This window comes from Mus musculus, chromosome 13, assembly GCF_000001635.26.
Source record: "Mus musculus strain C57BL/6J chromosome 13, GRCm38.p6 C57BL/6J".
NCBI classification, from domain to species: Eukaryota; Metazoa; Chordata; class Mammalia; order Rodentia; family Muridae; genus Mus; species Mus musculus.
In genome coordinates, this window is record NC_000079.6 from 24,322,446 (window position 1) to 24,335,863 (window position 13,418).

At 45.1% G+C, this 13,418-nt stretch overlaps 1 protein-coding gene across 2 annotated transcripts in view; it reads left to right on the forward strand.

Moving 5' to 3' along the window:
* Positions 1–4,958: 4,958 nt before the first annotated feature.
* Cmah (cytidine monophospho-N-acetylneuraminic acid hydroxylase) overlaps positions 4,959–13,418 on the forward strand; it is a 149,886-nt gene continuing 141,426 nt past the window's right edge. Inside the window, exons 1-2 of one of the 2 annotated variants that reach the window (NM_001284519.1) lie at positions 4,959–5,043; positions 7,850–8,011. The gene's annotated coding sequence lies outside the window, so the exon portion shown is untranslated. The remainder of the gene's footprint in view (positions 5,044–7,849; positions 8,012–13,418) is intronic. The other variant, NM_001111110.2, reaches the window with a different exon arrangement.

A 13,418-nucleotide genomic window follows, 5' to 3' on the forward strand; every position in this document is an offset into this window, starting at 1 on the left:
AACAAACGTCATGCTCTTGGGCTGGTTCCACTCCCTGTTAGCTGCATTCCTCAACAGGTATCTCATGGCTCTGACATCTCAAATATCTTGGGGTATCCAAGGCAACTTCAACTTTACAGCTTCTTGTTCCAAAGTCTGGGATCCACTCATAATGTTCTGGTCTCCTCTAAAGGGCTGGCGTCACTTCTGTCTTCCTTAGCACTCTAGGCTCTGGTTGACTCCCCTCCTTTGTTGCTCCTGTTCTTTCTGATCATCTCCAATTTGCTGGAGTCTTCCACTGCAACCAACCTTCACCAACAGCCTCAATAGCTTCATGGTGCCGAGCCTCAACTTCTTTCCAAGACCCCTTTGGTCCTGGGCCATCAACTGCAACTAAGGCTGCACTTCACCAATGGCCTTCCCTGGCCTCTTACAGCACCAGCTGCCCTCTATCACTTCTTTATGACTTCAAAGCCAGTACCAGCTGAATGATTCTTAGGCATTCCCAAGTCCAGCTGCAGCACAAGGTACAATCTTGGCTATTCCTGGAACACAGCTTCATTTTGTGCTCTCAGAAAACACTAGAAGACTCGTCTTCCAGGCAGCTAGGAGAAGAGTCTAAAAGCCCACCTCCAAAATGACACACTTCTTCCCACAAGGTCATACCTCCTAATAGTGTCACTTCCTGGGCCAAACATTCAAATCACCACAGCTAGCCTGGACAGTTTAGGGAAACCCTGTTCAAAGAAAGAAGAAAAGAAAGGAAGAAAGGAAGGAAGGGAAGGGAAGGAAAGGGAGGGGAAGGGAAGGGAAGGAAGAGAGGAAGAGAGGAAGAGAGGAAGAGAGAAAGAGAGGAAGAGAGAAAGAGAGAAAGAGAGAAAGAGAGGGAGAAAGAGAGAGAGAAAGAGAGAGAGAAAGAGAAAGAAAGAAAGAAAGAAAGAAAGAAAGAAAGAAAGAAAGAAAGAAAGAAAGAAAGAAAGAAAGAAAGGAAGGAAGGAAGAAAGAAAGACAGAAAGAAAGAAAGAAAGAAAGGAAAAGAGCTGGGGTAGAGCATTTGACGAGTATGTACCCTAGGTTGGATCCCCAGTACTGAATCAATCAAACAACAGCAAAACAAGCAAAACAAAACAAGAAGGAACAAGATCCCGACTGAATGTTCTTCTCTTACCTCATAATCGCATTACTAAAGGGGCAAAGAAGGAACTTGCTGCCAGTTCTAGGTCAGCTGGAATATGAAGTGAAACACTGTCTCATAACAAAAGTAAGCAAACATAACAGCCATCTTTCTTTCTTTTTTTAAAATTTTTTAATTAGATATTTTCTTCATTTACATTTCAAATGCTATCCCAAAATTTCCCTATTACCACCCCCACCCCCTGCCCTGCTCCCCTACCTACTCACTCCCACTTCTTGGCCCTGACGTTCCCCTGTACTGGGGCATATAAAGTTTGCTAGATCAAGGGGCCTCTCTTCCCAATGATGGCCGACTAGGCCATCTTCTGCTATATATGCAGCTAGAGACACGAGCTCTCGGGGTACTGATTAGTTCATATTGTTGTTCCACCTATAGGGTTGCAGACCCCTTCAGCTCTTGGGTACTTTCTCTAGCTCCTACATTGGGGGCCCTGTGTTCCATCCTATAGGTGACTGTGAGCATCCACTTCTGTATTTGCCAGGCACTGGCAAAGCCTCACAGGAGATAGCTATATCAGGGTCCTTTCAGCAAAATCTTGAACAGCCATCTTTCATTCAGGAACTAGTTAGAAGACATCTGTGAACCTTATGCATGCTGAGACAGGGTCTCATGTTAGCCCATACTATAAAAAAGAAAACATGATGGTCCATTTTCAAGGCAGAAGTACCCTGAGTCAGCTCTAGTCTATCTACAGATGAACAGGAAGCACTGGGCACCTACTGGTGCCTTAGTAGTCTAGCTGCTCCTCTCAAACTAGAAATTTAGAACAGAAGTTGACTAACAGTCAAGCTTGTTTGACAATCTTTAGACACCACACATTCCATGCACTCAAATAACTTTAAAATGGAATTTAACATGCAGAGATAACATATTCTCTCAGTCCTTGTTATGAAATAGGCAACGTAAGTGCATAAGTGGAAGATCCAACCAAGAACAGGTAGAAGGCTTTTGACACACTAAGAATCTATAGATAAGACGCAAACATCAGAAAATTCTGATGCACCTTGAGGATCCTGGTGGTTAAAGGTCCGACTGGAGACAATGAAAGGGCAGGCTCTGTTGGAGCTGCAGAGAGTGGGTTGTGTTTACTGTCTCTGCTATTTCTTGGCTCTGTGCTCTGAGCTTTGGTTGCCATTGTTCCTGTTGTTGTGGTTCTAAGGATGCCCAGCTTATGTGGAGGGGCTGAGATTGCTGCTGCTGGAAACCTGGACACACAAGCAAAGGAAGGTAACAAGACAAGAGGACTGGGCTCAGTGTGAATTTCACCCATTATGCTAATAGATAAAATATGTTCTGGAAAGGACTTCCCATTGCTGCATGTATTTCCTATCTTCCAAACCAGAGCTTTGCCAGAGCTTTGCCTCCACTCCAGTCTCATTACTATCATTTCTATGACTACTCTTTAGAGACAGGGTCTCCCTGTGTAGCCAGGCTGGCCTAGATCACAGCCATCTTCTTGTGGGAACCTCCCAAGTGTTAGGATTAGAGGCCTGGGTTGTGCCTAACAAAGTTGTGACTGTTACATGGAAAGAACTTCACCCTGCAGAAAATATCAGGCTAATTTCTTGAGTCAGATGGGGGACCCATGCATCAGAAAACGGTCACTGCCCATCTGGCAAGATGGTCTTGCTTCTTACTGCCTTCTTGAGTCTCAATGTCATGCTTCTTTTAGTGAGTGCAGTATCTGCAACAGGGTAGAAGTAGCTAGATTCATGGCTGCATCACAGAACCTAGAAGGGAACCTTACTTAGCATGAGTTTGGTAGTAGATGTCCCCAGTAGAGCTTCTGTTTGTTCTCAGTAAGGATACTATTGTTGGGAGAAGAAGCAGCTATCTTGTGTTCATGTTATCAGTAATTTGGGGGTTACAACTATTCCCCCCTTTTTTTGGTGACTCCAGAGGCCAATCTTGGACTCTTTATAGGCTTAAATCATCTGTGCTAGCTGGTTGGTACTGGGATCTCATCACCATCAATTGAATACTCCCTAATCTCTGCTTTATATACAGCAAAAGCTTATTGATTATGCATGGCCCGAATGTGAGCAGTAACAGAAGACTTATCAGGGGCCCTGTAATTGTAGAAATGAGGGTAGTTAACCATGGGGAAGTATTAAATAGTGAATGATACCAGCTTTTGGAGTTTTCTCGTTCTTTTTTGGCGCCTCTCTATGCTTTCTCTAACCTTAGCTAGTAATTCTCTGATTATTCCAGAGTGATTTACCTAAAAGCAACATTCTTCTCATAGAGCCGCACACAAGCCTCCCTGCTGCAGGAGCAAAGTCTAACCCTCGTCTGTTCTGAAGAACTGCCTCAGCCAGAGAATCTACATTTCGCTCTAGGTATGCGATGGATTTTTCTAAGTATTGGATGTCTTGATCTATATCTAATTTAAGGCTGTTGTAGTTCTTCTCTTGCAACGTTAGGGCTGCTATCCCGGAGCTAGCCCTGCTCCCAGAATTACAGCCAAAGTTAGGGAAATAGGTTCTCTCTTCTGTCTCATGAGGTCTCCCCCAACATGCCCTATTAGGTTCTTTGGCACTATTTTTTCTGAATAATAGGTTATGCGTGGCACCAACTGAACTACAATACAGAACTCTTTTGCAGTAGGGGAATTAAGGACCTCTCCGTGCACACATGGAGTCAACCCTGTTGAACAGTCCCACCAAGCCTGTTCAGGGGTGGGTGGGTGGGTAGGAATAACCCAGTTTGAATGAACCATGGGGGTTTTTTGGTTACAAAGGTGCTGATGTGACAAGGGAATGTTCCCCAGGCAGGTCCCCTGTCTTGATATGGTGGTCTGCAGGATTAAGGCTGGACCTCTTGGGACCATCTGCATGCAGTGTCTCTCTCAGACTTATTATATCTAGATATAAATCCAACACCTTCATAAAAAGGGGGTCTGGCATTAGAGCACAGCCAGCAGGAGGTGGTTAGCTCTGGCCGGGAGCCGTTCAAAATCTGAAAGGTTTTTAGCATCATTGACCAGAGCAGATCTACCAGCTCTGTGCGATTCAAAAAAGATCCTGGGGCTGGGGACCCCTGCTGGGGGAGGACTTGGGGAGGGGGCAGCAGTCCAAGGACGGGCTTTGGCGCAGGTTTTTTCGGGGCAAGACCTCTTGGTTTAGGGTTTGCCAAAATCCGATTTGGTCCTACAGCCACCCGCAGGGGGTTCACAATTGGTTTTACCACAAGTTTGATGGTGAAGAGGAGGCCTGGACTAATCCCTCCAATGACATGGAGTCATTGACATGGAGTCAGAGGCCCCAGGACCTCTCAGCTTCCCAACCCTTCCCTGTTTCCCTTTGTCTGTAAACCTCAGTAAAACTTCAGACCTGCTCCCCTTCCTGCCAACTGTGATAAGGTCTTCCTTCGACACTCCCCAGGTTTTTTAGCCCTCTAACTGATGTCTCACACCCCCCAGGAAGTACAGTAAAATTGTTCTGGACCCCCACATGTAATAGTCCTTTTCTGTCCTGGACATATATAAAGTTCTTCACCGACATGGTGGATATGAATGCCATAAAGTCTGTTAGGTGTCAGGCCATGAGTTATCAGCCAGCTGGCACAGATCAAAGGTTAAATCTGGAAACCACCGGGTCCCAAGTGACTTTTTTGTATTAGGAGGTTGGGCCCGGTAACCCGTTTCAGGATTCTCAACTGTCCAAGTCAAGTCATAAGGCTGGTGTGAGTTTTTGATCTCTGAATGGAGACATGGGCTAGGAACAGCAGTGCATGAAGCCAGTAAAAACAGCAAGCTTAGGACAGAGTTAATTTTAACTTGAAGGGATGAGTGCCCTTTTGGACCCTCCATTCTGGCAGTGGCAGCTGTGAAGTCTAGCGATCTTCTTCTGGAGAGAACAGATCAGCAGGTGAGTGCAGTGTATCCAAGTAGTGATACAGTCCACCTTTACAGCTGTTAAAATTGTTAGCAGGATAATGTAGGGTCTCTTCTAACAAGGCTCCAGCGCTTTCTGGCAAAACTGCCTCACGTAGACCTAGTCTCCAGGTTGAAACTTATGGGGCTCTGGAACTGGGGCCTGCTTCATAGAGGGCACACAGTTTAGACCAACCCTGCTCGTGAACCCATTGAGTTGCTCTGACCTTCGTTATGAATTTCATAACCTTCTAATTCTGCAATGGCTACTGACTGAAGGTTAGGGACAATAGGGGCAGGGACACCATACATGATTTCAAAAGGAGTTAGTCCTAACTGGTAAGCACAAAGGGAAGGAGTGTCACCTAGTCTATGGCAGACTCTAGGGCTAATTTAGTCAAGGTCTCCTGAAGTGTCTGATTCATTCTTTCTACGTGTCCTGAACTTTGGGGCCTGTGCACAATGTAACTTCCTATCTGTCCCAATATATCTCGCTACATCCTGGCTTACTTTGGACACAAATGCTGTCCCATTGTCTGACCCTGTCATATGAGGGAATCCATACCTCGGTAGGATATCTTCCAGCAACTTCTTAGCCACTGCCTTTGCAGTCTCAGTCTTTGTTGGAAAGGCTTCTGTCCACCCAGAGAAGCTATCCACGAACACTAGTAAGTCCCTGTAGCTGTACTTTCCTGGTTTGATTTCTGTAAAATCAACTTCCCAGTAGGTCCCCTGGTCTCTATCCTCACAGACATAAGCCAGAATGTTTGGCAGTGCTGTGGGTGTTGGTCAATTGGCAAGCTCTGCAGCTTGATATTACATCTTCGACAGTACGCTGCATTTTTCTGAAAATCACTTTAGATTGTCTCACTGTATCTGCCATCCGTTTCACTCCCATGTGAGTGATTCTGTGGATTTTTTTGAGGATAGACCTTGCTAGGGGGGCAGGTAATATTAGCTTACCTTCAGCCATCTGCCACCAGCCCTCTGAACACTGGTTCATGGGCTGACTCTTGGCTCATTTGACCTCCTCCTCCGTGTAGGCTGGGCATTCCTGTAGGTTGGGGTCGGGTGGTTCTGGTAAAGTTGCAGCTAACACGGAGGCAGCTGTTTCCTCTAAGGCTGCCTCTTTGGCAGCTCTGTGAGCCAAGTTCTTACCTCTGGTGACTGCCGTGGTTCCTTTTTGATGGCCTGGACAATGTATGATTGCCATTCTCATTGGCAGCCAGAGGGCTTCAAGGAACTGTAGGATCCCATCTTTGTTTTTGATAGTTTTTCCTTCTGCAGTTAGGATCCCTCTCTCCTGGTATATGGCTTCATGTATATGGGCCAACGCATACCGGCTATCGGTGTAGATGTTGATGGCTAGCCTTTTTCCCATGATGAGGGCCTGGGATAGCATCAGTTCAGCCCTAGGAGCTAAGGCATCTGCGGGGAGAGACTGGGCCCAAATTACCTCTGTTTCTGTGGTCACTGCAGCTCCTGCCTTCCTCTGTCCCTCTCGAATGAAACTGCTTCTGTTCATGAATCAAGTCTGCTCTGCCCCTGTCAAATGCGAGCCTTTTAGGTCCGGTCGAGTACTGTATGCTTGTGCCAAGGTTTCACTGTATTGGTGGAGCAGCTGATCCAAGTCCGGGTAAGGAAGGAGAGCTGTGGGATTTAAGGAAGCAGGCGAGTGGAAAGTAACTTGGCCAGGATTGATTAGTAGGGTCTGATAGTGAGTCATGCAGGCATTACTGAGCCACCTGTCTGGTGGCTGTTTGAGCACCCCTTCGATTGCATGGGGGGGGGTAGCCACAGTTATATTCTTTCCTATATCTGCATCTTTAACCAGTAATGCCGCAGCCACAACGTTGCACAGTCAGGGTGGCCATCCTGCTGCCACTGGGTCTAATTTCTTTGATAGATAGGCCATAGACTGTTTCCATGGTCCCAGAGTTTGAGTCGGGACCCCTTTGGCTATTTACTTCTGCTCGTTGATGTACAGATGAAATGGTTTTGTTATGTCTGGAACCATCTGGAAGCCCCAAAGCAGGAGCTAACAGTAGGTTCTGCTTTATTTTATCAAAGGTCTTTTGATGATCTTGAGTCCAAACAAAGTCTTTGGTCTCTCTGGTGGCCTCATATAAAGGTTTGGCTATTTCAGTGAAACCTGGAATCCATAGTCTGAAAAAGCCTGCGGAACCCAAGAACTCTCTGACCTGTCTTGGACTCTGGAGGGTGGGTATGCTGAGAACAGTCGCTTTTCTTGTTGAAGAAAGCCACTGTTGGCTCTCCTTCAGAATGTAGCCGAGCTAAGTAACCTCGATTTTACAGAGCTGTGCCTTTTGGCCAACACCAGATATCCCACGTCCCCCAGAGCCTGTATGTACGTGATTTGGGGTCCCTTTCTTGCATCTTTCTCCAGTTTCTGCTGCAACAAGGTCATCTGCATACTGAACAAGAGTTATATCTGGGCTATTAACTCTGTGCTCACTCAGGTCCTCATGCAGAGCTTCATCAAACATAGTGGGGGAGTTCTCATAACCTTGAGGCAGGCGAGTCCAGGTAAGTTGTCCATTAATGCTCTTCTCAGGATCATGCCACTCAAAGGCAAAATACTCCTGGCTCTTGGGGGCCAAGGGTATGCTGAAGAAAACGTCCTTTAAGTTCAGGACAGAATGCCATTTCTGATCTGGAGGTAGAGAGCTCAACAGGGTATAAGGGGTAAGGCACTGTGGGATGTATGTCCATTACTCTGCAGTTAACTTTTCACAGATCTTGGACAGGGCAGTAGTCATTGGACTTTGCCTTTTTCACAGGCAATAATGGAGTGTTCCCGGTCAACTCTCATGGCCTCAGGACTCTCACAGCCAGCAGTTTCCAGATATGGGGATTGATCCCCTTCAGTGCCTCTTGGGACATGGAATATTGGCAGACTCTCTCTGGATCTGCTCCTGGATTGAGCTCTACAAATACAGGAGGTCGATGTTTTGCAAGTCCCATTCCTCTGGTCTCTGCCCATGCCCGGGGAAATGTTTCCAGCCAGACATCTAGGTCTTGTTTGGGGCTGGCTGGTGATTCATACAGTCTATATTCAGCCTCAGAGACCAGGTTAAGTGTCAGCACCTGTATTGGATTTCCTTTCCAGTCTGTTAGCCAGACTTTCCCAGGGTCAAAATGAATCTGAGCTCTCATTTTTGTTAGTAAATTTCTCCTCAACAAGGGTTATGGGCATTCAGGGATCACTAAAAGGAGTGGGACACTTGTCCAGTTCCCAAGTCCTTTGAGTAGTCCATGAATTTGCTTGGCGCCTGTGGCTCCCTGGGCCCAGGATTTTTTACTAGACAAAGGCCCTTCAGCCTTTATGAGCACCGAATGTTGGGCTCCAGTATCCACCAGGAAGCTCAGAGGCTCTACCCCAACTCTGAGGGTTACCATGGGCTTGGGGAGGGGGTCTGAGCCTGATCCCCCTCAAGTCTTCTTCAGTGACCATGATCTTGTTTTTAAGCTTTTTCTTTGGGCACTCTCTGGCCCAGTGTCCTTCCTCTTTACAGTAAGCACACTGATCCTTACCCAAGGCTCTCTCTGGGTTCTGGCTGGCAGCTTTCTTTTGGCTCCCTCCCTTCTGCAATGTTCTGGAGCTGGCGCCTCGTCTATTTCTGGTCTGAATTACCAAGGGCTAGCAGGATTTTTGCTATATCTCTGCTTAACATCTTCCCTGGGTTGGCCTTTTCCTCATCTTTAGTTTTCCTGTTATGGTACACTTCCTCTGCCACTCCCACTAAATCTCTCAATGACTTTTCTCATAATCTCTGTAGTTTCTGTAACTTCCTTCTTATGTCCGGTGACGATTGGTTTATGAATGTAGCACCACTGTATTTGTGTTTGCCAAATCTTCAGGATCTAAGTGTGTGTAACAGCGGAAAGCATCCATAATCCTCTCAGGAAACTCTGCAGGGTTCTCATTATCTCTCTGCCTGACATCATAAACCTCAGCCAAATTGGTGGGTAGCTTAGCAGTGGCCCTGAGACCCGCCATCAGAGACTGCCGATAAACTCAGAGACAATCCCTACCTTCTCCCGTGTTGTAGTCCCAGGCTGGTTTTCTGAGAGGGAGCCCTTCGTCCGTGTCTGCTGGGTTTTGGGTTTCTTGCAATGATTCCTTGTAGCCTAGACTGAGCTTCAACTGACTGTGTAGTTGAGAATGACCTTGAGCTCCTCAAAATGTTTTCATTTATATTTTAAAAGTTTACTTTGTGTTAAGGGGGCTGCATATGTCACAGCACACGTGTGGAGAGCACAGGACAACTTTTGGCAATCAGTTCTCTTCTTTCACCTTACGGGTCCTGGGAATTGAATTCAGGTCACCAATTGGGCCTGACAGCAAGTTCTTTTAGCCACTGAGCCATCTCTATGACCTGTAACCTGGATCAGCAGATTTTCTTCAGTGACAGAGTCCTGTGTGGGAGGTGCCAGGGGATGAAAGATAAAGAAGATAGAAGAGATGGACTCAGGAGGTCTTACATATGCTGTGACGTATGCCAAGCAAGCTTAAGAAGCACAGCATCTTATATGCTATTTACGGGAGAGAAATGGGATGAACCCAGCAGAATCTGTCATACAGTGGACCTGACCTCTGTAAGCAGAGCTTCTAGAAGCTGCTGATGCATGCCATAGTAGGCTGCTGGTTTGTGGAGGTGTGGCTTCAGCAAGTTCTTGCTGGAGACCTAATGCAAATGGCTTGATGGATTTGACACACCTGAGTTGATGCCACTGAGGCTGATGAAGCTCTACTCTGTTCTAGTAGCATGCCTTCTGATGTAGAACACGGCAGGCAGAAATCCCAGGGAAGCTCACTCCATAGAGGTATAAAAGCTGTAGCCAATAGGACGTGCTGGCTCACATCTGTAATCCCAGCACTCAAGAGGCTGAGGTTTGAGAGTGGCTGTTAGTTTGAGGCTAGCCTGGGTTTCATAGTGAATTTCAGGTGTGAGAAATTTGTCTTAAGCTGGTTTAGTAATTGCCCCTGCTTCTGCTCATAAACCCTGCCCCTTGCCATTTATTCCTGTTGGTTAGATTAGCTTAGTTTTTTTTTTTTTAAACATGTAATCAGCTTTCCTGCAATGGTGACTCACTGCTGAATTGGAGACCGTGTACACTCATAAATTTTGGAATGTTTCAGTGTTTAAACACTGTCACCTTTATACTTCCCTTCTGTTCTCTCCCAGCGGCTTTCCAAGACAGCCCCATCAGGGGTGGACTGTGGGGTGGGACCTCAGACAACGAGGAACAGCTCTCAATAGGGATAAAGGATAGAGGCCATGCTGACCATGTGTGCTTACCCCTCTGGGGTTTGGACCATGCAACCTTCCATCCAGAAGTTAATAAGGCATTACCAAGACACTGTAACTGATGAGGTAGTCCTCTTTTTTACAATATTAAACACATTTCTAACACAGGCTGGCCTGGAATAGAGTGAGAACCCCATGTCAGTTCCAAGTCTGAAATGGAACTTTCCCGTCCTGGTCTTCTGCATGTTTTGCTTATGGCTGTGGTGAATTCCATTTGGGCTAGTTGGAGAAAATTCTGAGGCAATATTGAAAACAATATTTCCTCTGTTATCTGAGGCAAAGGATATAGGCTGTATATAGACTCAGCTTAATTTTTTCTGTGTGTGCACACATATCTGCATATGCAAGTGTGCTTGAGTGTGTGTGTGGGGGGGGTGCAGAGGACAATTTCTCCAGGTGCCTTTCATCTTCTTGTCCGAGACAGCCTGGGGCTTTGCAGAGAAGGATAAACTAGCTGGTCAGTGTGCTTCTAGGGGTCTTCCTGTCTCAGCTCCCATTCCCCCATCACGGGGATTACAAGCATGGGCCACTGCTCAGGCTTCTTACCTGGATTCTGGTGAAGCAATCTCAGATTTCTATGTGCGTGACTTGGGGGTTTTACCAGTTGAGACTGCTCCCCAGCCCATGTCCAGTTTTTCCTTTTACCTTTCCTTGAAAATAGATTTTTTTTTTCCCTCACGCAATATATCCTTTTTACGGTTCTCCCTCCTATACTCCTCCCAGCTCCTCACCATCTGTCTGCCTCTCTTTAGAAAACAAATAAACTTCTATGGGCAATAATAAAATATAGTAAGATAAAACCAAAACTAACACATTGGAATTGGATAGCACAAACAGAATGAAAAGAGACCAAGAAAAGGCACAAGAATCAGAGAGCTTCTTATTTACACACTCAGGAATCCCAGAAAAACACTAACCTGGAAGCAATTGTATGTACACAAAGGACCTGTAGAGTAAAAAGGGAGAAAAGAATAAAATAAGACAAAACTTTAAAAAAATAAGATAAAATTAAAGTGGGTGAGGAGCCCTGATGTGATATTATGAGACAAGGAACCTCCAAAGATGCTGTTGATTTCATTTTCTGTTGGCCATTCACTGCTGGATATGCAGCCTACCCTTAAGAGAAATTTTGTTCCCCCAGTGAGACTCCCTTGGAGGAAACTAAGTTTTCATGTGCAAGTGGTTATCAGTTGGACATAGCTCCTGGGTTATGGACAGGGGCTTCTGTCCACTTCTCCCTTCAAGCTCTAGGATGCCTTGTTAGGGCAGACCTGCAGACCCATGCTGCCTCCGACTGTGAGTTCATATATGCTTTCATCATGTTGACTTAGAGGGTCTTCCTTCCTTGCTATCTTTTATCACTGTAGTTCTTATACTCTTTCTGCTGTCTCCTCAGCAGGATTCCATGAGCCCCATGGGAAGAGATTGGATGGAGACATCGCATGAAAGGCTTAGTGTTCCAAGGTCTCTAACTCTCTGCGTAGTATTTGTCTGTGGGCCTCTGTATTTGTTTCCCTCTGCTGCAGGAGGAAGCTTCTCTGATAATGGCTGAACAAGGCACTGATCTCTGAGTTTAGCATAATGTCATTAGGAGTCATTTCACTGCTACATTTTTTTTAAATTTTTTTTATTTTTTTTTATTTTTTTGTAAGAACAGTAGTATTTGATCTTACCCAAATACTCTGACTCTCTGGGCTATTTGGTTTCAAGTTCTTGGTCACTCAAGTTGTGGATTCCACCTTTTGCAGTGGGCTTTCAGTCTAATCAGATACTGGTTGTTCATTCCCATATACTCTGTGCTTCTAACACACTAGCATATCTTGTCGGCGACACCATTGTTGATAAAAGAGTTTGTGACTGGGTTGATGTTTATGTTTCTTTTTTGACAATATGCAGGGTACTTCTCTGTATCAAAGACACTAACACATCAAGGTGAAGACTCTACATAGGCACCAGTTCAACGTCTCTGTGTTCAATGAGTTGTGTAGATGTTTTCAGCAATGGGACCTTGTCATCAGATTGTGGAGAGCCACCTATAGTCTTGGCAACAGATTGAATTGTTTAGGGATGCCCATGGAACCCCATTGCCAACAAATCAATTCGATGTAACCCAATCCTAGTACCAGAAGGTTCATTTGGAGACAATAGCTGTCCAATTGGGGCTACCTTACCTCATAATTTGGTAATATCTTTTAGATTATCTTCATACATGTGTATGTTTTAGGAAACTTCTACTGTATTAGGTTCCCATATTACCCCTAAAATGTCCTTAATTTTAGCTGTCTCTTTCTATATTCCCTCTTTGTCCCCCTGTTCCTTCCTCCTCTCCATTTGACCCTCCTATTTCAGCCCCCCCATCTATCCATAACTAAATATTCTAATTCACTTTTTTAGGGGGATCTACTCTCTCCCCTCAGTCCCTTATCTCATACTTAACCTCTGTGGTTCTACAGATTGTAGCTTGGTTACTATTGACTTAGCAACTAATATCCACATACATACCATATTTGTTGTTCTGGATATGGGATACCTCACTTAAAATTATTTTTTCTAATTCTATCCATTTATCTGCAATTTCATGATTTTATTTTATTTAATGGTTGATTAATATTCAATTATATAAATGTATAACTTTTTTTTATCCACTACTGTCAAGGGAGGATATTTAGGTTGTTTTCAATTTTTGGCTATTATGAATAAATAAAGCAGACACGAATATAGTTGAGCAAGTGCCTTTGTGAATGGATGAAGCATCCTTTGGGTATATGTCAAAGAATGGTATAGCTGTATCTTGAGGTAGATCAATCCCACCTTCCCGAGGAACTGCCACACTGATTTTCATGGTGGCTATACATGTCTGCACTCTCATCAGCAATAGAAGAGAGTTACCCTTGTTCTACATCCTTGCCAGCATGAGCTATCACTTGTCTTAGCCAGTCAGACAGAGGTAAAATGAAAGCTTAAAGGACTTTTGGTTTACATTTCCCTGATGGTGAAGGATGTTAAACATTTAAATGTTTCTCAATCATTTGAGTTT